The 26,199-nt window shown below is 50.0% G+C and overlaps 1 protein-coding gene across 3 annotated transcripts in view; it reads right to left on the bottom strand.

Moving 5' to 3' along the window:
- Nucleotides 1–26,199, bottom strand: part of ST3GAL4 (ST3 beta-galactoside alpha-2,3-sialyltransferase 4) — a 59,865-nt gene that overhangs the window by 17,259 nt on the left and 16,407 nt on the right. Inside the window, exon 1 of one of the 3 annotated variants that reach the window (XM_030828768.1) lies at nucleotides 16,302–16,374. The exons of the other annotated variants lie outside the window; for them this stretch is intronic. The gene's annotated coding sequence lies outside the window, so the exon portion shown is untranslated. Of the gene's footprint in view, nucleotides 1–16,301; nucleotides 16,375–26,199 lie in introns of those variants that run through there. 3 annotated transcript variants of the gene reach the window in all.

Here is a 26,199-nt window from a genome sequence, read left to right on the forward strand (position 1 = left end):
TCTCCAGATCCTATTAAACTGCCAAGAATGTAGCAGATGTTTTATAAACATCTGACAAATAAGTAATAACATGTGAATAAAGATGTATTGCATGTCCCATTAACAACTGAAATGTACTGCACGCTCAAAACGCGAAACCAGGATCTCTCAATCTCTGTACCACTGACTTTGAGGGCCAGAGAGTTCACTGTTGCAGGGTCTGTCTTGTGTATTATGGGATGTTTAGTGGCCATCTCTGGCCTCTACCTACTAGACACCAGTAGGAAATCCCTCTTCTCAGGTGTGACAAAATGTTTCCAGACATTTCCAAATGCTGAGGACCACTGCTACACACTTCTAAGGGCTATGAAAGTGTTAAATACGATCTGGACCCTGTGAGTTCAACATGATAATTACCTCCATTGTAGAGCCAGGGAACTAAGGTGGGAAAGGGGTCAGTAACGGGCTCAGGTTGTACAGCTCGTGAGGAGTGGAGCTGGGGCTGGAATTCTGGCTCCTTCACCCAGAACCCCCACATCCTACGGCTTCTAAAACCATCCTGTGCAGACTGGCTCCCTAGACTCCACAATCCCTGGGATGTCCACCTCTGCCCTATACAGCAATTAGGGGAAGGGGTCTCAAGCACATCCAAGTCCTTCCAAGGCTCCACACAGTGACGAAGAGCCTGTGGAGCCCCTTCTCAGCCACGCTTCCGCACGAGACACAGTCTCTAACCCCCACAGCCCTGGTGCTCTCTGCAAGCTCTGGAGTACGTGTTCAAGGCACACAGCTGTATTCGTGGGATCACTAACGCCTGCCAGCTGGACACCAGACTTCCATGAATCTGACCATTTTTTGCAGCCACATCCCACCATTGGCACGGACTGACTCTCTCCGCTGTAGGCCTGGGCTCCCGGGCTACGGACTCCTCTGGCTTCCCTGCTGAACCTCAGCGCAGGCCTGGGCTGTACCTGCTTCCACACATTCCACAGCCTGTCCAGGAGTGAGTCTCCACGGTGTCTGCCAACCCACAGCGATTCCTCTCGGCTTAGTGTCCGCTGCCCACGTTCTGGAGGGGACTCAAGCTGGACTGTGCATTTAACGTCATTAATACAACTGCCAGTTACAGCGAGAGCAGGCTACGGGCTGGGAAGTTCTCCCACAGGGTTAGAATCCACCCGATCAACACTCGGATACGGATGGTCCACTAACTGCGAGTCCCCAGAACAGACCGGTCATCTGTAAAACTCCTCCTCTGCTCCAAAACCTCATGGGGTCCTCTTCTCACTCACGGGAGAGCCCGGGTCCTTGCTCTGACCCACAGAGACACACAACCTCCACTGGCCAGCACCTCCTCCCTCCTTGCCCAACTCCTCCCAACACAGGCTGCCTGCATTAGTCTGTTTTCATGCTGCTGATAAAGACATGCCCGAGACTGGGAAATTTATAGAGAAAAAGAAGTTTAATGGACTCAGTTCCATGTGGCTGGGGAGGCCTCAATCATGGCAGGAGAAAAAAAGTACATCTTACATAGCAGCAGGCAAGAGAGAAGGAGAGCCACGTGAAAAGGGAAACCCCTTATAGAACCATCAGCTCTCGTGACACTTACTACCACGAGAACAACTTGGGGGAAAACACCACCATGATTCAATTATCTCCCACCAGGTCTCTCCCAAGACACATGGAATTATGGGAGCTACAATTCAATATGAGATTTAGGTGCGGACACAGCCAAACCGTATCATTGCCCAACCCACACCAGCCTCACCAGGTCTAGGGGGCTAGCTAGCCATGCTCCCTCCTCTGGGCCTTTGCGGTTTCTGTTCACTCAGTCTAGGATGCTTTTCTCTAGACGTGGTCCTGGCTATCTCTCTCTGTCCAGCTCTTTACTCAGCTTCTCTACTTCCCAGCAACAACTCCACACACCCAACGCTGCAGGTCCCCTCCCCTGCTTGCAAAGATGTTTCTCTTGCTTTGCTTGCTGCTGTATCACCCACGTCAACAATAGCGCCCGGCACCCAGTAGGCTCTCAATACAAACGTGTTGAATTAATAAATGATCTGTTCATCGGACGGCCTTGCCCCAGTGCAGGTGGAACAGAGTGGAAGAGGCAGTGACAGTAGGTCAGATGTCTTCTGGCCCCTGTGGCACAGCCCCTCACCCCACCATTGAACAATGTGATCACAGCACGCCTGGGCACGGGGAGGCTTCCTGGCTCATTAGAGTTGGCAGAGGGCACAGTGAGTAAGTGACCAGCTAACTGCCTCAGGGTCACGCATGGGAGGATGGAAACATCTCTCAAGCTGTCTGACCTTTGAGGGAAAGGGGCCAGACAGGCTTCCACCTACAGCAAAAGAAGGCTCTCTGTTCCCACCCTCGGGCTCCACAGGCTACCCCACCCCCATCCGCCCCTGCAGCCTGGCACTGCAGACTCCTGTACAGAAACATTGTATCACCCGTTTATCAGCTGCCAGTCACAAGACACCAACCACTTGAAAATCATACCCAGGGCAGGGCCCCGTGGCTCATGCCCGTAATCCCAGCACTTTGGGAGGCCAAGGAAGGCAGATTGCTTGAGCTCAGGAGTTCAAGAGCAGCCTGGGCATCATGGTGAAACCCCATCTCTACAAAAAATACAAAAATCAGCCGAGCATGGTGGCATGTGCTTGTAATCCCAATTACTTCAGAGGCTGAGGTGGGAGGATCACTTGAGCCCGGGAGGTGGAGGCTGCAGTGAGCTGAGATCAGGCTACTACACTCCAGACTGAGTGAGATCCTGTCTCAAACAAAAAGAAAAGAAAAAAGAAAATCATATCCTGGTGCCTGCGTGGGAGGGGCAGAGGCTTTGAATTTCCTTCTCAGGGTGAGAAAGCTGAAGCCAGTGTGATGAGCTGGGAGTCAAGAGAGCAGGGCCAGGCCCAGGATACAGGAGAAATCCAGGGCCTGTGTGGACCTGCTCCAGGTCCTGGTCAGGGGCTCCCGGGCACTCCTCCCTCCCAGGAGAAGAAATGCACCCACCCCAAGGATCTAAAGCCAAAGGTACTGGTGTCTAGGGCTGGAATCTGGCTTCCCACCAGCACAGCCAGTCCCCTGCTTCCAGCACAGCCAGTGCCCTGCCTCCCCTGACCCCAGATGCCTGTTGTGAGAATGGTGGACTGCACCAGCCCCATCACATCCCACTTGGTCACCCCAGTCCCAGGCCACTGAGTATTTGCAATGGGGCCAGTCCACACAGACACGTGCTTTAAGTGGAAAATACACACCGGATTTCAAAGATTTAGTACCCCCGAAAAAGAATAAAATATCATCTTCATTATTTTATACTCATCCCATGTTGAAATGCCAAGATTTTGGCTATATTGGGTTAAAATATTAAAATGAATTTCATCTATTGATTCTTACTTTTTAAAACCGTGGCTAAATTTAAATGTTTTAAAAGTAATTTAAAATTACATGTGGCTTGTATTTCTGGCTCCCATTCTATTTTGACTGGACACTGCTGGGCTAGAAAATCTCCGGGATTCCTACCAGCTCACACTTCCTATGACCCGAAGACAGTAGTGTCCACCCTCAAATGCCTGCTGGAAGCACCAGGAGAGTTTATTAAGCTTCATTAGCTCCCAAGGCTCCACTTCAGAAAGGCTAAATCAGGAGGGCTGAGGTGCCTGTGGAAGGGCCCCGCTCATTCTGATTTGTTTAACTCTGATGTGCAGTCAAAGCACATCGAAGTCAAAAAGACCTCACTCTCCCCCTGTCTCCATCCCCCTCCTCCTGGGCCATCTGGACCCTGGGCATGGAAACACATTCAAGGTGACATTGCCCCCCCAGCCCACACAATCACCTCTACTCTGCCTAAACCCAATCTCTTCTGGACCCCCTGATATCTTGCCCCAGTGCCTGCAAGGGGCGGGCCACCCAGCTACCCACCTCACATACCTTGCCAGAGCAGGTATGCCACGCAGTTGGGCAGCCATGTTTGAGTTAGCAAGCAGGTCAGATGAAACTGGTTCGCCCGAGCCTTCTCTCCTCTGGCCAAGACCTGTGCCCTAGGCACTGGCTACTGAGACTAAACCCTGTCTCTGCTACTTGCAAGGCATGTGACTGCAGACTCTGCCCCATCTCTACAAAAATAAAAATAAAATTAGCTGGGTGTGGTGGCACACACCTGTAGTCCTAGATACTTGGGAGGCTGAGACCGGAGGACCCCCTGAGTCCAGGAGATCGAAGCTGCAGTGAGCTATGATTGCCCCCCTGCACTCCAGCCTGGGTGACAGAGGGAAACCCTGTCTCAAAAAAAAAAAAAAAAAAAAAAAAAAAAGAACAGGAGTTGGTCGTGTTATAAATGTTGAGAGATCTGGAATCAGTGGTTGGGACCCAAGCCCAGACCTCTCTTCCGGCCTCCTCTCCTCCTGGCCACGGTTTTCTCCCTGCATGGGGTTCGGACCACCCAGTCCAGAGAAGCCTCCTCACTCCCCCACATCCAGCTCTGTCACATCATGCTGCTTTATTTTCTTTGTGGCGGTTAAACCACACTGTCCCAAGTACCAATTAGACCGCACACTCCAAGCAAGCAGGGACTTCTTATGTCCCATAGTATCTCCAGCACTAAATTTAATGCCTGACACATGGTAGACAACTGACAAATATTTAAATGAATGGAGGTCTGAATTCATCAGCAAACAGTAAGATGACTGTGAGCAGAAAGTTTCATCAAGTTAAAACACGCCAGGCTTATTTTGAAAAGACCTGGGCATCTAAGGCACAAGGGGCTTGCTAGAAGCTCATACTGAAAGCTGGCAGAGCCAGCACACTTTCTGCCAAATGCATGTCGATGAGCTCACAAGGACCTGCTTTATCCCCAGGCAAATGATGTGGTTTCTGCAGAACTGGAGGTTGTCATGTCCGACTGATCTTAACCACTTACCACCTCCATGTCTGCTGCATCACATCAGGAACTGATCTCAATCAACTCCGTGCAGTCCCAGGAGAGCTGCAGGCTTGAGGACACCCTAATACCCAGGAAATCTTCCTTCCTACTTACTTCCTCCTAAAGAGGGTCAACCTGAGGTGAAACCCCAGGACCAAGCCCCAGGAAGCGCAAGGTACGTGTGGCCTCCAGGAGCCAGTGAAAAGGGGTACGGACTCAGACCCATGGGTCAATCCAGCCTCTGCAGTCACTGGCCAGGTGACCTTGACAATCTCAAAGCCTCAGATTCCACATCTGTAAATTACGGGTAATTGCCTTCAGGGCAGTGGTATTAAGGAAAATAATTATACACACACACACACACACACACACCATGACCAAGTTATTACAGGTGTGCTGAGCCTCAAAACACACCCCAGTATTTCCACTTCACAACATTAGGTATGGGCCAAACACAGAGCAAGAACTCCGTATCTGGAAGGTGTCAGTGACCCTGGGTTCTGCCCTCCCCAGACACATTGCAGCCCCTCTCAATTCAAGCGCTGGCCCAGCCCAACAAAGAGAGAGATCCACTGCCACTGGCCCGACCATGACCCCAATCGCACTCAGCTCTCCTCCTGGCTGCTGGGTCCACACCATATGCTACACAGGACCTTGTAGCAGCCAGGGAGGCAAGGAGAGGCATTGCCACCCAGGCTCTGCCCCGCACTGAATGCAGATCCACCTACTGAGCCAGACTCTAGGGCTCACTGCTGGGGTTAGGTGGGAGAAGGGGTGAGGAAAAGGAAGGAGACCACATTGGGGAAGTCACACTCTGTCCTTCCAAGTGCCGCACCTCCTAGAGTCAGCACCCAAGCCCCTGATTAATCGCTCTCCGAAACAGCACCCCCACTCCAGAACAGACCTTTTCAGAACTGTTCCACCGCTCAGCAGGCACAGGGCTGCTAAGTGCTCAAGACATCATGCTTTGAGCAAGTCAGGCATAATGCATGCAATCAACAAATACTTGAATATATCAGCACTCCTATAAAACAAAAAGAAAAAAAAAAAACAAGGAAGCAAAGGGAAAAGCAAGGGACAGGACAGGATCAAGCAACTGCACATCTGGGTATGTCCCCAAAATATTTGAGACCAGGATGTCAAAGAGATATCTGTACACCCGTGTTCACAGCAGCATTATTGACTTCGTAATAGCTAACGCGGAAGCAACCCTCCGAGCGTCCATCAGTGGATGAACGGATCAACAAAATGCGGTCTATGCATACAATGGAATGTGATTCAGCCTGAAAAAGAAAGGAAATTCTGCTACCAGTATGGATCAACCTTGAAGGTACTATGCAAAGTGAAATAAGCCAGTCCCAAAAAGACAAGTCCTGTATCATTCCACTTAGAAGAGATACTCAAAGTAGTCAAACTCATAGACACAGAAAGCAGAATGGTGGCTGCCAAGGGCTGGGGGGAGACGGAAATTAGGAGTTCTTGACTAGTGGGTAGGATGTTTCAGTTTGGCAAGATGAAGAGAGTTCTGGAGATGGATGGTGGGATGGTAGCACATTCTGAAAGTGCTTAATGCCACTGAACTATATACACAAAAAGAGTTAAGATGGTAAATATAACCTTGTGCTTATGCATTTTACCGTAACAACCACCAAATCAATCAAAGAAATTTAAAAAAAAAGCAAAGAACACAAAAAGGCAATTCACAGATTAAACCCAAACACTTGGTGGACATATGAAAAGATGCTGAGGCTCACTCGTGCCCAGGGAATACAGATTAAAACCAAATATCATTTCCACGTTGCTGGTAGAAGTACAAATTGACACAAAGGCTTAGAAGAGCACTTCACAGTATCTAGTGAGGCTGAAGATGTGCATATTTTACAATCTGGTAATTCCATTTTGAAGTATATAAGTACAACTCACTCCAGGATATTTATTAGGCAGTGCTGCAATAGCAAAAAAAAAAAAAAAAAAAAAACTGGAAACACTATCATCAGTACAGCCATGGCAATATACACTGTGCTACATTCATGCAACTGAATACTATATAGCCATGTAAACTGAAGAAATCAATCCATATGGGTCAATTGGGATAAACTTGAAGACATAATGTTAACTTTTTTTTTTTTTTTTTTTTTGAGACGGAGTCTCGCTCTGTCACCCAGTCTGGAGTGCAGTGGCGCGATCTCAGCTCACTGCAAGTTCTGCCTCCCGGGTTCACACTATTCTCCTGCCTCAGCCTCCCAAGTAGCTGGGACTACAAGCGCCCACCACCACGCCCGGCTGATTTTTTTTTTTTTTTTTGTATTTTTAGCAGAGATGGGGTTTCACCGCGTTAGCCGGGATGGTCTCGATCTCCTGACCTCGTGATTCGCCCGCCTTGGCCTCCCAATGTGCTGGGATTACAGGTGTGAGCCACCACACCTGGTCCATAATGTTAACTTTTTAAAGTCATGCCTATAATCCCAGCACTTTGGGAGGCCAAGGCAGGAGGATTGCTTGAGCCCAAGAGTTTGAGACCAGCCTGGATAACATAGCAAGATTTCATCTTTATTTAAAAATAAAAAAATAAAATAAACAACTTAGTTGGGCTTGGTGGCTTATAACTGTCATCATCCCAGTTCCTCAGGAGGCTGAGGTGGGAGGATCACTTGAACGCAGGAGATGAGAGGTTGCAGCGAGCTATGATCGCACCACTGTACTCCAGCCTGGGCGACAGAGCAAGATCCTGTCTTAAATAAAATAATAAAAGTAAAAACTTATGTTAAAAGGTGTTGCAAAAACAAATATGAGTCCAAAAACAACACTATTTATGTGTATAAACTGTGTGCTTGTGTGTATGATGAAAGAATAAAATATAGGTTTACACCCAACTTTAAGTGATAATTATATTCTGGGGAGATGGGGAAGAATAAAAGAGCTCACAGTGGCATGTCTTTGGTTCTCTACTTGTAATATTTTATTTCTTAAAGGAAAAGAAACTAACGTCATATGAGAGATAATATTCCCATTTGTTCAACCTGGCATATTATCACATGCAAGTCTGTTACATTAATATTTATATAGATAAGTATTTTCATATTAATAGAGATAGTGAAGAAATATAAATTGAGAAACTAAACAAAGATGAATATATTCACCTATGTAAAATTTAAGTGAGACAGACAGCAAGTGCAAGAGAGAGAGGGAGTGGAGAGAAGACAAATGAAGCACTTAAAAGACAAGTGTGCCCGGGTGTGGTGGCTCACACCTGTAATCCCAGCACTGTGGGAGGCTGAGGCGGCAGATCACCTGAGTTCAGGAGTTAGAGACCAACCTGGCCAACATGGTGAAACCCCGTCTCTACTAAAAATACAAAAATTAGCCAGCCATGGTGGCGGGCGCCTGTGATCCCAGCTACTCAAGAGGCTGAGGCTGGAGAATTGCCTGAACCCAAGGAGGTGCAGGTTGCAGTGAGCCAAGATCGTGTCATTGCCCTTCACTCCAGCCTGGGCAACAAGAGCAAAACTCCATCTCAAAAAAAAAAAGACAACTGAAAAACTAAAGTACATGTGCAACCTATACCTAACATATCAGTAAATTCACTGAGCCTATAATGCGCTCAGGTAAATCAGAAAGAAAAAAACAAACAAACAAGAAACCTAATTTAAAAATAGGCAAAGGGCCAGGCACAGTGGCTCACACTTGTTATCCCAGTGCTCTGGAAGGCCAAGGTGGGTGAATCATTTGAGGTCAGGAGTTCGAGACCAGCCTGGCCAACATGGTAAAACCCCTACCTCTACTAAAAATACAAAAATTAGCCAGGCGTGGTGGCGGGTGCCTGTAATCCCAGCTACTTAGGAGGCTGAGGCAGGAGAATCGCTTGAACCCAGGAGGTGGAGGTTGCAGTGAGCCAGGATTGAGCCACTTCACGCCAGCCTGGGAGACAGAGCGAGACTCTGTCTTAAAAAAAAAGAAAAAAGAAAAAAATAAATAAAAATAGGCAAAGGACATGAATATTTACTTTAATGTAAAGAAATGAATGGCAAATAAGAAACTATGGTCATCTACATCTACAAATTCCAGCGTGATAGAGACATCGTATTTCATTCATGGTAACAGCAAAACACAAAGGACCTGAGTTCTCACAGATGAACTAGGAAGAAAAACCAGCGCCACCTCTCGGAGGGAATTTGGCCCATGGCCAGAACTTTATTCTACAAAGTTTCCTACGTTTCCACAGACTTGTCTATCAGGACCTTCAACAGCACTTTTTCTAAGAGCTTAAGATGGAAACAACTGGAAATCTACTCACAGACAAGGAAACACCATGGAGCTGTGAAAAAGAGGGTGCAAACCTAGGTGTGCTGGTGTCATCTAATCTCCAAAACACAGTATCCATAGTATCAAAACAGCATTGGTGAAAACAATGATATCCATATCTCCAAATGCACTTTCACAAAACAGTTACATGCATACCCAGATATGCCTGTACACGAATAGGTTTACCCAGAAGGATGCAAAACAAAGGCTGTGGCCTCTCAAGAGAAAAGTCCTGGGGGTCAGAGGTCTGGAATGAGAGTGACTTATGCTCATATTCCCATTTGTACTGCTTACCTTTATATTTTTTTTTTTTTTTTTTTTTTGAGACAGAGTCTTGCTCTGTACCCAGACTGAAGAGCAGAGGCCCAATCTCAGCTCACTGCTGCCACCCACCAGCCTGAAGCAACCCTCCCACCTCAGCCTCCCCAGTGGCTGGGACCACACACACATACCACCGTGACCGGCTAGTTTTGTAAATTTTGGAGAGATGGGGTCTCATCACATTGAACAGGCTGGTCTCAAACTCCTGGGCTCAACTGACACGCCTGCCTCTGCCTCCCAAAATGCAGAGATTAAAGGTGTGAGCCACCACACCTGGCCTGCTTACCTTTTTCAAACTGGTGACTGTGATACCATTTCAAATAAAACTTGATTTAAAAAAGAGAGGAAGAAAAAAAAATATTGAAATCTCACACTTGGATGTGAATTCTGGACCAACCAGCACTTCTGTGAGTGCGAACGACCTTTCCGGGTGTCAGGTTTTCTTTTGGGTAAATGGGATTTAAAAAATGGCACTATCTGGAAGGGAGGTTGCATGAGCAGACAACGTAGCTCCAAAGACAATTACTGAAATGGAAGCAGCAGATCTCAGACCCTAGAACACGCCGCACCTGCGCCTCTCACTGACTGGCCCTACTTGCCCTCCTTGTGTCCTACCCTGAGGACAGAAACAGCAGTGGCAGAGCACCAGCCACAGTGTGCACCCTGGGCAATCACGGCCTGGCCAGGGCGGCAAGTGAGGCTGGGCTCCAGCCCTCCCCCTGCTTGCCAAACTATATGCTCCGGTGCAGGGCTTCTCCAACGGGGCGGGGGAGGGGGTGTGCGTTACCTTTCCTAATTTACAGGAAAGTGCTGTAGAGATTAGCAGCAACACCATTCAGAGCAGCTAACTTCCTCCTCTCCTCTCCAAGTTAAAACAGCGCAGTGCAAAGATCTGAGTGTGCACAGACCTGGGCGTTGCCAGAAGCACCCCAGGGAAGCTGGCAGAGCCACCCACTGGCGTTTGTCTTTCTCCATGCTATTTCCCCTGTACTCACAAGGATACCCTTCTCATGAGCAGGTGTGGCTTCTGCAGAGCTGGCTCCAGCCACCTTTTCTCCAGCTGTACCCACTTCCTAATTCTGGCACAGCTGGCCAGCCCTCTCTAAAGTGAGGTCACCCACAGGACTAACCTGTGTCCCAGGAGAGCCACGGGGGTCACATCACTCCTTCCCTACTTGCTCCACAGAAGGGCTAATGGAATAATACCCCTGTCCCAGCACAGGCTGGGGACCTAAAGGCCTCCCCAGACCGTGAGGCTGGACAGGTCAGCAGAAACAGGAGCCACAAGGCCTGCGGGCCGACTGCAAGCAGGGAGAGCACTAACTCGAGCACTGTGGCAGGACAGAAACAGGGTGGCACGCCTGGACTCATGGTGTTCATCCTTGGGAGGCACAGACACACGGCAAACAAGAAATGGTGGAGATGACAGCACAATGACAACCACAGGACCACTAACATGGAGCACGAGGGCAGAGAGTGAGGGCCACCAGCCCTTGGCCACTGCAGGGTTAGAACCATGTCTCCGAGGAGCTTGCTATAAACCGGAGGCCTACATGAAGGGCAGCCATGGGAAGATGGAGTAGGCAACAGAAGGTTCCAGACTGAGAGAAGCTCCCAAGACTCTGAGCTTGTTGGGTGCAAGGCACAGAAAGTCCCATACGGTGGCAGACAGCCGGGAAGGAACGGGGGTGCCAGGGAGGCCATGGGGACACATGGTATAGATGTCACAGGCCACCCTAAAAGCTCAGATTCTAAGTTTGGGTGTCATGAATGTCACTGGAGGGCATTAGCAACAAAGAATGACACCACTGGATTCACTTTTTTTTTTTTGAGACAAGGTCTCACTATGTTGTCCAGGGTGGCCTCAAACTCCTGGGCTCAAGGGATCCTCCCGCCTCAGCCTCCCAAAGTGCTGAAATTACAGGCGTGAGCCACCACACCCTGTCCTGAATCCACTTTTAAATCATCCCTGGGGCTGTGCTGCAGCTGCTGTGCATAATCTCACTGAAGTTTTCAACCAACTGACAGGGGAGTACTCTTCCATTCTCATTTACAGAGAAGAAAACTGAGGCACAGAGGGAATACATTAAGTGTCCCAAGATCAGACAGGTCGAAAATAGTGGAACCAGGATTTAAAATTCAGCCAGAACTACTTTTAATCTCTATACTCTATGCACCCATGAAATTTGGGATGAGTTGTCTGGAGCTCAGAAACTGACCAGGCGGGCCAGGCGCGGTGGCTCACGCCTGTAATCCCAGCACTTTAGGAGGCTGAGGCGGGTGGATCATGAGGTCAGGAGATCGAGACCATCCTGGCTAACACAGTGAAACCCCATCTCTACTAAAAACAAAAAACTAGCCAGGCGTGGTGGCGGCCGCCTGTAGTCCCAGCTACTCAGGAGGCTGAGGCAGGAGAATGGTGTGAACCCGGGAGGCAGAGCTTGCAGTGAGCCAAGATCGCCACTGCACTCCAGCCTGGGTGACAGAGCGAGACTCCATCTCAACAAAAAAGAAAAAAAGAAAGAAACTGACCAGGTGACCCAGACCAGGTACTTAACCTCTCAGAGCCTCAGAGTACTCGTCTTTTAAATGTGGGTAACAGCAGCAAGTCCTCAGAGGTGTCCTGAGTCTCAAAATACATCCTGGTTTTTAACGTCCGCAGCCTCAGCAGGGGCTGGGCACAGAACAAGCACTCAGGACGTGGAAGGTGCCAGCGACACCTGGTCCTCCCCTCCCAGGCACAAGGCAGCCCCTCTCCATTCAAGCTCTGCCCCAGCCCAGCAAAGAGAGGGGTCCTCAGCCACTGCCCCCACCACTACCACAATCATACTCACCTCTCCTGGTCCATATGTGACAAAGGACCTGCCACGGCCAGGGAGACAGGCAGAGGCACTGCCACTCCCACTCTGCCCTGCCCTCGACTCAGATCCACCCATGGCCCAGCCTCAGGGGACGCTGCTGGGGTGCGATGGCATGCAGAAGGGGAGGGGGAGGAGGCCCCTAGGGAGGTGGCTCTGCATCTCTCTCTCTGGGTGTAACACATCCTGGAATTGGCGCCAGGCCCTGACCAGTTCCGCCCCATTCAGCCTTCCCAGAAGGGTTGGCAGACAGATCCCTCAGCCTGACCAGACACCAGCCTCCTGTCCACGGTGCACCCCACAGGCAGGACCCCCACACCTGAGCAGAGTCCACTTCCAGAACAGTGCTCCCTCTGCAGATGACACACTCTATCCAAACCCGGCACCCCAAAATCCCCGAGCAGGGACAGCAACGGCAACGAACGTTCAGCCCTGGAGTCCCTCCACAGGTGCCACGAATTCCAGCCCTGCCCCACAGTACAGCCTCTGAATCCAGGCTCTCAGCTCTGGCTTTGAGTGTCTTGGAGCATCGGAGATCTGGGCTCAGAAACCCCTTTCCTCTGCCTCCCTCGGCAGACCTTGTACTCCCACCTCCCATCACCAGAACATCTGCTGGGCACTGAGGTGGACACCATGGTCAGCTTGGCACTTGATGAACAAGTTTCTGGAACTGTGCAACTGAGGGTCCGAGGGTCCACACCTGAAGTCCCATTAGTCCCATTAGGAGCCAGCAGGGTTAAAGGGGTTGAGCCGGGGAGTATCGAGGCAGGCTCGCCAGAGAGGGCCCTGCATTGGGAGGGAGAGTGGGGCAGGGCCCCCAGACGAGGACTCGGTGAAGATGAGGGTGGGCAGGAAAAGCAAGCCCTCCACCCTGCAGCAGCCTGTCCCCAGGAACAGAAAAGGCAGCAAGAGAGTCCCTCTCCAGTTTGTCCCCAGCAGGGAGCCCACCCCCTCAGAGTAAAGGTGGGTCATGAAGGAGGGAAGACGAGGGGAGGAGGGGCCCTTCTAGGTGTCTAGGGCCCAGGCTCTGCGCAGCAGCCCCTCTGGTGAATCTGCCTGAACAGGCACAGCTGCATCCACACTCAGAGCCTGAAGGCATAGATAGCCCCTTCCAGCAGCTCTCCGGTCCCTGCAGCTCACACCGGCCCTCCCATGTCAGTAACCTACACAGGCTCCTCCAGCACAAACACACTAGTCCGTACTCAGGTGCCCACAAGCTTGGTCACACACACACATGCACCCAGCTCTCAGTCCTCTTCCTCTCTGCCCCCGCCCACCATGCCCACATACAGCTTCCGGGGATTGAGGGCCCCCCCAAGGGGCACTCTCTTCCCCCATTCCTCGGGGCTGGCCAGGGGCTGGGCTCAGCTGCTGCTGCTGCTCTACCTCCCTCAGGCCCACTGGGTTCCTCCCACCCCAGCTCTGGCTCCTGTAGCCTCTGTCAGCTTGCAGGTCCCTGGAGCTGTCACCAGGCAGCCCAAAGCCTCTAAGGGGCAGGGAGTGGCTGTGCCAGCCCTCAGGAACCTCGTTCCTCCAAAGTCAGGGAAAGGGGAATCCTGGGCTCCTCGCCCTCTGCCCAGCCAGGCTCAGCTCCCAGAAAGATTCTGGCACCTGAGAGGAGACCCAGCCACACCTATGAGCCCCAAAGGTGTGTCCCCAGCAGGCCTGGAGAGTGTCCCTGGGCAGCCTGTGGCCGTTTGGCCGAGGGTACTGCAGAGCCTGCTGCCCCATGGAGGGCACTTCCTGGCCTGGCACCCACACAACACACACTCACTGTCCTCTGGGCCCGTCTCAGCCTCTCTGCACCTGTGCCCAGTCCCAGTGACAGGGACTGTCCTCTCAGCCCACCCAGCACCCAAATCCAGGAACCTACAAGGCCTTCCTCCAGCTGCCCCGCCAGCCTGCTCACACTTTCTGGGCTCAAGCCCTGAGGCTTTAGCAATTTCAGGGTCATCTGCACCCATAACTGGGGGAGTGATGGGAGGGACAGATTCCGGCCTGTCAGGGCCTGGTCACTGCCTGGGGACAGAGGATTCCAGAGCCTACAACTTGTTCAACAGTCTCGGCTGTGGCCCACACCCACCTCTGCACACAGCAGCCAGCCCAGGGTCCCATGGAATACCCCAGGGCAGAGACAGTAAATCAACTGAAGGCGATGCCAGGGGTCACGCCAAGTGCCTGAACTCTGGCTTCTCCATCATCTGTGAGGCCCCAACCCCATGCCCTGGGTAATCTAAGGTCCTGGCCAGCGCCGCCTCCTCCTCCCAGCCCTGAGGAACCATCCTTGTTCTCGAGGTGGTGGAGCTCGGCCCTCAGTCCCCTACAGCCTGGGATGAGCCCCACCCTCAGGGCTGGTGCACAACCAGAGGCTCTTCCCAAGGAAGCCTGCTGCCAGAAAACCCAGACACTGAGGCAGAGGCCACAGCCTGGGAACACCCAGGAGAGCATGTCCCCCAGGGTCACGTCCCCCAGGGTCCCAGCCCCAACCGAAGCTGGGAGAGCCCAGAACCACCCGCCGCCCAGTCCTCTTGGCCGCCCCTGCATGGCTGTTTCCTCCTGCCCAGGAGGAGCTGAAGGGATCGAGGCCCAGGATATGGTCCTCCCACCCCCACCCACACCCCCGAGAACACACCCAGGACTGGCAGCTCACCTGGCTCTGCAGGGCTGCCTGTCCAGCTGTGCCCCAAAGAGAACATTCGCTTCTTGCTCTATTTGGACAGCTGCAGGGTCAGTGATGCTCAGGAGAGAATGTCTGATCATGGAGTGGGGAGTGTGGTGATCAGGGCCACAGGCCCTCTGATGGGGGTGGGCCAAGGCCAGAGCTGCATCCCTGGATGAGTGGGCTGGGAGGGGGCCCGGGACCAGCCTGGCAGGGCACAGGGAAAGGCTGCAGTGATTCTGCCCTCCTGAGCCCTGCAAGAGGAGTGGTCAGCGGGATTCTGGAACCAGGGCTGAGACCTGGCTGGAGGCAATGGAAGCCAGGAACTGATTCCCCTTTTAATGGCATTTATTCAGTTACAGGCTGCGGCCAAGGACCAGCCTCCCAAGTCCAGCCCAACACCTGACCTCACCTCACCCCAGACAGGTCCCACGGCCCCTCCTCAGCCCATCCAGGACTGGTGGGAAAGGTCCAAGGAGAATAAGACAAAGCATCCACAAGCAGAGGTCGGTGGCTGGACTCCACCCTCCCCTCCCCAGGAAGCAGGAGGCAGAACTGGGAGGTCAAGACCAGCACTTCTCCCTCCTGCTCCCACCCTCTCCTCCTCTCTGGCCCTCGTCTCCTGCCCTCTCCTCCCAGTCCCTGTGTCCTTTCCAGCCATCCCATCCTGGTGTCTCCTGTTCCCCATCTCCACCTCCTCCTTCTTTCCTCCGGCATCCACAGTCCCCAGTTATGTAAGGGGCTTGGGAACACACAGAGGGAGCTTTGTTGTCAAACCAAATCCATATGGAGCCGGAACGGGTCACAGTAACTGGTGCCCATTTTCTCCATCCTGGCAGGGCTGGGACTCCAGGCAGGGAACCCCTACACACCTCTGTTTTGGGAGGTGGGGGATGAACACTGGTCCCAGGGCCCTCAGGCAGCTGAATGGGTGGCCAGAGATCAGTCTCCACTATGAGAGACCACAGCAGGGGAGCAGCTGGTCTCTAAGGCTGAGCAAAGCCACAGTGCAAAGCCAGGGTCTCAAAGCCAACAGAGGCCAGCCCTGGGCTAGGGGCAGGGCAGCACCACAGCAGCACAGGCCTGGGTTGGGGAGGGGCTGTGCACATGCACAAGTGCACCCCATGTTCTTGTCTATGCAAGGAAGCATGGCCATATACCATCTCTCACACACTCATCTGCACACTTCCAGGCATGCACGTACAGACAGAAATGCACGCATCAGCCCAAGCACAAAAGGCTGTTGTGTGCTCACCTGGATGGGGTCTGAGTAAAAATCTCCCTGCTTTGGCCAACTCCCTCCATTCCCGCAGATTCCTCTGGGGCAAAGAGCTCTGGAGGGAAGAGGGTGGAGGTCACCAGGCAGGGAAGCTCCATGCGGCAGCTCTTCTTTGGAGACACTCAGGCTCCAGAAAGATGAGATCCCACCTACCAGCCGAGGAGCTCTCTAGTGCTAGGGCAATTCACTTTATTTGACAGGTTCTCCACCAAAGAAAAGTTTACAGACCTGACGGCACTATCATTGCCCTTATCACTGTCTCTTCTGGAAAGGCTGAATGGAGAAATGGTATCACAAAACTAAAATTAGCTAAATTAACAGAGTCAACTGAATTACCTTGGCCAAAAGAATTATCACCGACCTTTATGGCAAGAACATCAGCCCCTAGGGAAACACACCAAGTGGCCCTTCACGAAATAAATACTGAACGACTTGTGCCTTTCATAATAGAATTTCATTTATCCACTCTACTGTTGGCTCTGATGTGACTCAATACTGCAAGGCCTTGATGTATTATGCCAAAGTATATTCCACCAGGTGAAGGAGGCTTTCTGTGACCTGCCTACTGATGATCCCACCTTACATGACCTGGAATCTGGAAACTGGATCTTTTTTTTTGAGACAGTCTCGCTGTGTCACCCAGGCTGGAGGCAGTGGCACAATCTCAGCACACTGCAACCTCTACCTCATGGGTTCAAGCGATTCTCCTGCCTTAGCCTTCCAAGTAGCTGGGATTACAGGCATGCGTCAGCACGCCCGGCTAATTTTTGTATTTTTATTAGAGATGGGGTTTCACCATGTTGGCCAGGCTGGTCTCAAACTCCTGACCTCAGGTGATCCACCCGCCTCAGCTTCCCAAAGTGCTACGATTACAGGCGCGAGTCACTGTGCCCAGCCGAGACTAGCTCTTTTGTAAGACGGCAGAGAACAACTGCCCTTGAGCCCTGTTGAAAGAGACTACACCAGTTTCAGTTACTATTCTCACCGTAGCAAAACGTCAGGATCTTGAACCTTGGGTACATGTTTCACAGCTAATGAGAGCTCTCTTAGAGTCTTGGACTTGTCAACCCACATGTGATTTAAAATTAAGGATACCAGGCCGGGCGTGGTGGCTCATGCCTGTAATCCCAGCACTTAAGGAGGCCAAGGCGGGTCGATCACCTGAGGTCAGGAGTTTGAGACCAGCCTGGCCAACATGGTTAAACCCCATCTCTACTAAAAATACAAAAATTAGCCGGGTGTGGTGGCAGGTGCCTGTAATCTCAGTTACTCAGGAGGATGAAGCAGGAGAATCACTTGAACCCGGGAAGCGAAGGTTGCAGTGAGCTGAGATCGTGCCACTGCACTGCAGCCTGGGCAACACGAGAGAAACTCCATCTCAATAATAATAATAATAACAATCAAATAAAAATAAAATTAAGGATACCCAAGAGAAATCCTTCCATGAAAGTATATGATATCATGAAATAGACATAGCTGGCCGGGCGCGGTGGCTCACGCCTGTAATCCCAGCACTTTGGGAAGCCGAGGCAGGCGGATCACGAGGTCAGGAGATTGAGACCATCCTGGCTAACACAGTGAAACCCCGTCTCTACTAAAAATACAAAAAATTAGCCGGGCGAGGTGGCGGGTGCCTGTAGTCCCAGCTACGCGGGAGGCTGAGGCAGGAGAATGGCGTGAACCCCGGGGAGGCGGAGCCTGCAGTGAGCCGAGATCATGCCACTGCACTCTAGCCTGGGCGACAGCAAGACTCTGTCTCAAAAAAAAAAAAAAAAAAAAAAAAAAAAAAGAAATAGACATGGCTTTCCCAAGACAATGAAACAAGACTCTATGTGGCTTCCTTCCATTGACTCAGACTTGTTTTTATTTTGTTTTAGCACAAAATGTTCACACTTTTATTTTTGTTAGGGAATTTCATTATTCAAACTGAATATCCTCTAAGATCTACTGCTCAACATGAAGCCATTCTCGCTACTAAGCAAAGCAATTGCTGGCTACGTAATCCTCTAGATAAATGGAAAGAATCACAACTAATATTAGAACCTGCTCCCATACACACTTGAGTGAGCAATTCAGGAAAATGGCATTATGAAAAGGGTTGGTATCCTTCCCTTGGCAGTTGGCTGATATATATGATCAACCAGTGTAGCTCTGGGAAGAAGCAACAGGGGCAAAGGGATGGCCTACAACTATGATTGATGTCATTAATAGTAACTTATCTCTATGCACAGAAAACATGAATGGAACTGGGCCAAATCTAGGCAGTGTTCCAGAATCCCTCTGTAATCAAATTCTTAGGTTTGACACAGATTATGAAGACTAGACTCTTATATATGACATATCTATAAAATCCAAACATGACCATGAAAGCCTCAACCATATCATCAGAGAACTTACTGGAACTAGACATTGGTTCAATGGAAACGCTACAGGAAAACTGTATGCCTCAATAGATCCACTATATAATGTAAATAATAGTCTTGCTTATTGGACAGATCAGGTCAGGTCATATTTGGAAAGAAAACCAACCATCCCTTTGGGAGGCCGAGGCGGGCGGATCACGAGGTCAGGAGATCAAGACCATCCTGGCTAACATGGTGAAACCCCGTCTCTACTAAAAATACAAAAAATTAGCTGGGTGCGGTGGCCCGCGCCTGTAGTCCCAGCTACTCGGGAGACTGAGGCAGGAGAATGGCATGAACCCGGGAGGCAGAGCTTGCAGTGAGCTGAGATCGCGCCACTGCACTCCAGCCTGGGCAACAGAACGAGACTCCGTCTAAAAAAAAAAAAAAAATTAGCTGGGCATGGTGGCATGTGCCTGTAGTCCCAGCTACTCAGGAGGCTGAGGCATGAGAATTGCATGAACCTGGGAAGCGGAGGTTGCAGTGAGCCAAGATTGCACCACTGCACTCCAGTCTGGGCGACACAGCAAGACTCCGTCTCAAATAAAAAGAAAACCAATCATCCCTAATTGATGATGGCATACAGTCATTTTATCAAATTCATAGAAATGTTTTTTGTTCCTACTCCAATTGAAACCATAACCATTCAACGTGGCACTGTGCAGATGCAGATGTGACCAAGAATAACCATGACATTTATATCACCCCCAACTGGTGGGTAATAGGATCCACTTTGACCCTATCGATAACACTGAATTATTCATTTTATGCAGCAACAAAACACATAAAGGTGTTCCATCTAGCCAGTCTGGATCTGTGGTTTGGGCTATCTTCTACCTAAAATGACTAGATATGACTCTTCAATTGCCGTACAAATCCTTAGAGTCATTTGTACATAAAGTGACCCCTCACAAAAGAGAATCATAACATCCCAGACACAGTCTTATGAAGGGGTTCTGGATTTTATACTTCTGTAAGAGCCGGTTTCTCTCAGTTGAGTGTCTGAATTGAAAAAAGTCAATTAATATTTTGCCAACTTCTGAAAAAGTTTAAATGACACTTCGAATTATCTTAAGCAGTACAATCTGGGATGAATAAATTGGCCTCAGTAGTACTGTACAATAGAAGACTTCTTGCTACTTTAACTGCTCAAAAAGGGAGACCGTGTTCCCTAATTGGTAGAAAGGTGTTGCTGGCCGAGCGCATGGCTCATGCCTATAATCCCAGCACTTTGTGGGGCTGAGAAAGGTGGATCACCCGAGGTCAAGAGTCTGAGACCAGCCTGGGTGAAACCCTGTCTCTACTAAAAATACAAAATTAGCCAGGTGTGCTGGCACATGCCTGTATTCCCAGCTACTCAGGAGGCTGACACAGGAGAATCACTTGAACCCAGGAGGTAGAGGCTGCAGTGAGCCAAGATCACACGACTGCACTCCAGCCTGGGCAAGACAGAGTGAGACTCCATCTCAAAAAAAAAAAAAAAAAGGTGTTGGCCAGGCACAGTGGCTCACACCTGTAATCCCAGCACTTTGGGAGGCTGAGGCAGGTGGACCACCTGAGGTCAGGAGTTCAAGACCAGCATGGCCAATATGGTGAAATCCCATCCCTACTAAAAACACAAAAATTAGCTGGGTGTGGTGGTACACACCTGTAGTCCCAGCTACTCAGGAGGTTGAGGCAGGAGAATCACTTGAACCTGGGAGGTGGAGGTTACAGTGAGCTGAGATTGCACCACTACACTCCAGCGTGGGCGACAGAGTAAGACTCAATCTCAAAAAAAAAAAGTGTCATTTTTTATGTTAACAAATCAGGTATTACCGAAAATTTAAAAAACCTTAAAGAACACACATGGGTTTTTCATTAGATGGGCACTGCCTTCTCCATTGATTCACTCAGTTGGTTAAGTCTTGGCTCCTGGGAATCTTTGCTCAGAGGAATTTTTCAATCCTTGGCTATTATTCTCCTTACAATTATTATGTTTACCCCCCTGGTGCCTTGTATTCTCTCAAGGGTTCTAAATGATTTCCAACAGCTGCTGAAATATCAAACGGTTACCATGAAGATCATTCAACTTGAGGAAAGCAATACTGACTATGTAACTGCTAACTGTGGCCATGGAATTCTCATCCCCAACCTACCTACTGATGATGACAACATCATCTGCCTGACTCTTTGTCCCAGTGACTACATTGGTGGTGGTAACAGAGAGTAATGCTGTGTCATCTAGTCACACTATCAGCTTGCTGAGAATAACCAAAAGCAAGGAATTGTTAAAGCAAAATTTGGAGACCAAGCCTGAAAAATTCCTTACCAAACAATACCAATGAGGCCTTAACAACAGCCTTAACGTTGCTCAAAAGATGGCACAATCAAATCTTTTTTTTTTGAGACGGAGTCTGGCTCTGTCACCCAGGCTGGAGTGCAGTGGCGCGATCTCAGCTCACTGCAAGCTCCGCCTCCGAGGTTCACGCCATTCTCCTGCCTCAGCCTCTCCAAGTAGCTGGGACTACAGGCGCCCGCCACCACGCCCGGCTAATTTTTTGTATTTTTAGTAGAGACGGGGTTTTACCGTGGTCTTGATCTCCTGACCTCGTGATCCGCCTGCCTCGGCCTCCTAAAGTGCTGGGATTACAAGCGTGAGCCACCGCGCCCGGCCGCATAGTCAAATCTTAACTGGGGTTATTTATGGTAAATGCTTCTGTTTGACACAAATAAAACTTCAGCCAATCATAAGTAGCCAACTAACGTATGATTATGTGACTAGGAAACTTCCAACAAAGTAAACCAAACAAAGCAATTTTGTAATTGCAACCAATTAAATCAAATACATTCTTTATTTTGCTTTTACATTCACCCTCCAAACACCTGCCTCTGAAACTGTCATTGGGCCGCTAAACCTCTTTTGGTTTTGTTTCCCAATTCACTTCTTACACAAATAAACTCTTTAAAACATTATTGTGCCTGAAAAATTCTCTTTCACACAGGTAATATATTTTATTTTATATCATTACTGGCTTTCAAATATTGCCCACTATCTATCCTGTGACCTCTGAAACTGAAGACATTTTAATACCAAGAGCCAATCGGAGTAACTTACTATAGAATATGCTCTATGATATAATGTAATTTCATATTATATAATTCTGTGTTTTCCTATCTTGCCTGGGAGGCTATGACCCCTGTGGTCAGGAACTTCTTTATATCTCTAGATTCTATTAAACTGCCAAGAATGTGGCAGATGTTTTATACACATTTGACAAACAATAGTATGTGACTAACGATGTATTGCATGGCGAATTAACAACTAAAACAACGTGCTGCACACTCACTTTGTGCGAAACCAGGATCTCTTACTCATAGCCAGGGGCAAAAAAAAAAAGGGGAAGAAAAGAAAAGGAATCAGGATCCTGCAATCTCTGCCCCACTAACTTTGGGGACCAGACAGTTCATTGTTGTGTGGTCTGTCTTGTGTATTGTGGGACGCTTAGCAGCATCTCTGGCTTTACCCACTAGACACCAGAAGGAAATCCCACTCCCCAGGTGTGACAGAATGTTTCCAGACATTTCCAAATGCTGAGGACCACTGTGCTAGATGCTTCTAAGGACTGTGCAAGTATTAAATATGATCTCGATCTGGTGAGTTCAACATGATAATTACCTCCATTGTAGAGCCAGGGAACTAAAGTGGGAAAGGGGTCAGTAATGGGCCCAGGTTGTACAACTCGTGAGGAGTGGAGCTGGGGCTGGAATTCTGGCTCCTTTGCCCGGAACTCACCCCCGAACGCCCACACCATATGGCTTCTTGGGTTTTTTTGTTTTGTTTTGTTTTGTTTGTTTGTTTTTGAGACAGAGTCTTGCTCTGTTGCCGAGGCTAAAGTGCAATGGCGTGATCTCGGCTCACTGCAACCTCCGCCTCCTGGGTTCAAGCAATTCTCCTGCCTCAGGCTCCCGAGTAGCAGAGACTACAGGCACCTGCCACCACACCTGGCTAATTTTTGTATTTTTTAAATAGAGACGGAGTTTCACCACGTTGGCCAGGCTGGTCTCGAACTCCTGACCTCAAGTGATCCGCCCGCCTTGGCCTCCCAAAGTACTGAGATTACAGGCATGTGCCACTGTGCCCGGCCCCTACGGCTTCTTCTAAAACCATCCTGTGCAGACTGGCTCCCTAGACTCCACAATCCCTGGGATGTCCACCTCTGCCCTATACAGCAATTAGGGGAAGGGGTCTCAAGCACATCCAAGTCCTTCCAAGGCTCCACACAGTGACAAAGAGCCTGTGGAGCCCCTTCTCAGCCATGCTTCCGCACAAGACACAGTCTCTAGCCCCCACAGCCCTGGTGCTCTCTGCAAGCTCTGGAGTACGTGTTCAAGGCACACAGCTGTATTCGTGGGATCACTAATGCCTGCCAGCTGGACACCAGACTTCCATGAATCTGACCATTTTTTGCAGCCACATCCCACCATTGGCATGGACTGACTCTCTCCGCTGTAGGCCTGGGCTCCCGGGCTACGGACTCCTCTGGCTTCCCTGCTGAACCTCAGCGCAGGCCTGGGCTGTACCTGCTTCCACACATTCCACAGCCTGTCCAGGAGTGAGTCTCCACGGTGTCTGCCAACCCACAGCGATTCCTCTCGGCTTAGTGTCCGCTGCCCACGTTCTGGAGGGGACTCAAGCTGGACTGTGCATTTAACGTCATTAATACAACTGCCAGGTACAGCGAGAGCAGGCTACGGGCTGGGAAGTTCTCCCACAGGGTTAGAATCCACCCGATCAACACTCGGATACGGATGGTCCATTAACTGCAAGTCCCCAGAACAGACCGGTCATCTGTAAAACTCCTCCTCTGCTCCAAAACCTCATGGGGTCCTCTTCTCACTCATGGGAGAGCCCGGGTCCTTGCTCTGACCCACAGAGACACACAACCTCCACTGGCCAGCACCTCCTCCCTCCTTGCCCAACTCCTCTCCATGGAGGCTGCCCCACGCAGCAGCCTCACCAGTTCTAGGGGGCTACCTGGGCATGCTCCCTCCTCTGAGGCTTTGTACTTTCTGTTCACTCAGTCAAGAATGCTTTTCCCTAGACATGGGCTTGGCTATCTCTCTTCATCCAGCTTTCCTTTACTCTATTTTTTTTTTTTTTTTTTTTTGAGACAAAGTCTTGCTTTGTCGTTCAGGCTGGGGTACAGTGGTGTGATCTCGGCTCACTGTAACCTCCACCTCCCGAGTTCAAGCAATTCTCATGCCTCAGCCTCCCAAGTAGCTGGGATTTCAGGCATGCACCACCATACTCAGCTAATTTTTGTATTTTTAGTAGGGACGGGGTTTCCCCATGTTGTCCAGGCTGGTCTCGAACTCCTGACCTCAAGTGATCTGCCAAACTTGGCCTCCCAAAGTGCTGGGATTACAGGGGTGAGCCACTGTGCCTGGCCTCTTTGTCCAGCTCTTACTCAGCTTCTCTACTTCCCAGCAACAACTCCACACACCCAACGCTGCAGGTCCCCTCCCCTGCTTGCAAAGATGTTTCTCTTGCTTTGCTTGCTGCTGTATCACTCACGTCAACAATAGTGCCCGGCACCCAGTAGGCTCTCAATACAAACGTGTTGAATTAAGAAATGATCTGTTCATCGGACGGCCTTGCCCCAGTGCAGGTGGAACAGAGTGGAAGAGGCAGTGACAGTAGGTCAGATGTCTTCTGGCCCCTGTGGCACAGCCCCTCACCCCACCATTGAACAATGTGATCACAGCACGCCTGGGCACGGGGAGGCTTCCTGGCTCATTAGAGTTGGCAGAGAGCACAGTGAGTAACTGACCAGCTAACTGCCTCAGGGTCACGCATGGGAGGATGGAAACATCTCTCAAGCTGTCTGACCTTTGAGGGAAAGGGGCCAGACAGGCTTCCACCTACAGCAAAAGAAGGCTCTCTGTTCCCACCCTCGGGCTCTACAGGCTACCCCACCCCCATCCGCCCCTGCAGCCTGGCACTGCAGACTCCTGTACAGAAACATTGTATCACCCGTTTATCAGCTGCCAGTCACAAGACACCAACCACTTGAAAATCATACCTTGGTGTCTGCCTGGGAGAGGCAGAGGCTTTGAATTCCATTCTCAGGGTGAGAAAGTTGAAGCCAGTGTGAGGAGGTGGAAGTCAAGAGTGCAACCTGGGCCCAAAGTAAAGGACAAATCCAGTGCCTGTGTGGACCTGCTCCAGGTCCTGTTCAGGGGCTCCCTGGCACCCCTCCGTCCCAGGAGAAGCAATGCACCCACCCCAAGGATCTGAAGTTAAAGGCAAATTTGGGGAAGTTGCACTCCCCACCTCCCATCTTTCTAGATGCAGTACCTCCTAGAATCAGCACCCAAGTTCCTGATTAATCCATCCCCAAAGCAGCACCCCCTCTCCAGAGCAGCACCCCCTCTCCAGAACAGACCCTTTCAAAGCTCCTCCACTACTCAGCAGGCGCAGGGGTGCACAGTACTCAAGACGTCAGGCTTTAAACAAGTCAGGTACAGGGCATGTAATCAACAAATACTTGCATATATAATATCAGTATTCCCGTGAAACAATGAGAAAATAACATGGAATCAAAGAGAAAACAAGAGACAAGATAGGATCCCGTAACTGTGCTTCTGGGTATATACCCCAAAGAACTGAAACCAGGATATCAAAGCAATATTTGTACACCCATGTTCATAGCAGCATTATTCATAATAGCTAATGGGGAAGCAACCCAAGTGTCCATCAATGGATGAATGAACAAAATGTGATCTATGCATACAATGGAATATTATTCAGCCTGAAAAAGAAATTCATGTAAAGGAAATATTATGGAGTTTTGCTGTATAAAATCCAAAGTGGGCCAGGTGTAGTGGCTCACACTTTTAATCCCAGCACTTTGGGAGGTCGAGGCACGCAGATCACCTAAGGTCAGGAGTTCGAGACCAGCCTGACCAACATGGAGAAACCCTGTCTCTACTAAAAATACAAAATTAGCCAGGTGTGGTGGTGCACGCGTGTAATCCCAGCTACTCGGGAAGCTGAGGCAGGAGAATCGCTTGAACCCAGGAGGCAGAGGTTGTGGTGAGCTGAGATCGTGCCATTACACTCCAGCCTGGGCAGCAAGAGTGAAAAACTCTGTCTCAAAAAAAAAAGAAAAAAGAAAAAAAGAGATTCTGACATACACTGCAACATGGATCAACCTTGAAGACATTATGCAAAGTGAAATAAGCCAGTTACAAAAGGACAAATATTGTATCATTCCACTTATAGGAGGTACTCAAAAGCAGTCAAACTCATAGACACAGAAAGCAGAATGGTGGCTGCCAAGGACTAAGGGGAAAAGGAAATGAGCTATTGACTAGCAGGTAGGATGTTTCAGTTTGACGAGATGAAAAGATTTCTGGAGATGGATGGCGGCATGGTAGCACATTCTAAATTTACTTAATGCCACTGAACTATACACAGAAAAAGGGTT

Source organism: Nomascus leucogenys, chromosome 15 (genome assembly GCF_006542625.1).
Source record: "Nomascus leucogenys isolate Asia chromosome 15, Asia_NLE_v1, whole genome shotgun sequence".
NCBI classification, from domain to species: domain Eukaryota; kingdom Metazoa; phylum Chordata; class Mammalia; order Primates; family Hylobatidae; genus Nomascus; species Nomascus leucogenys.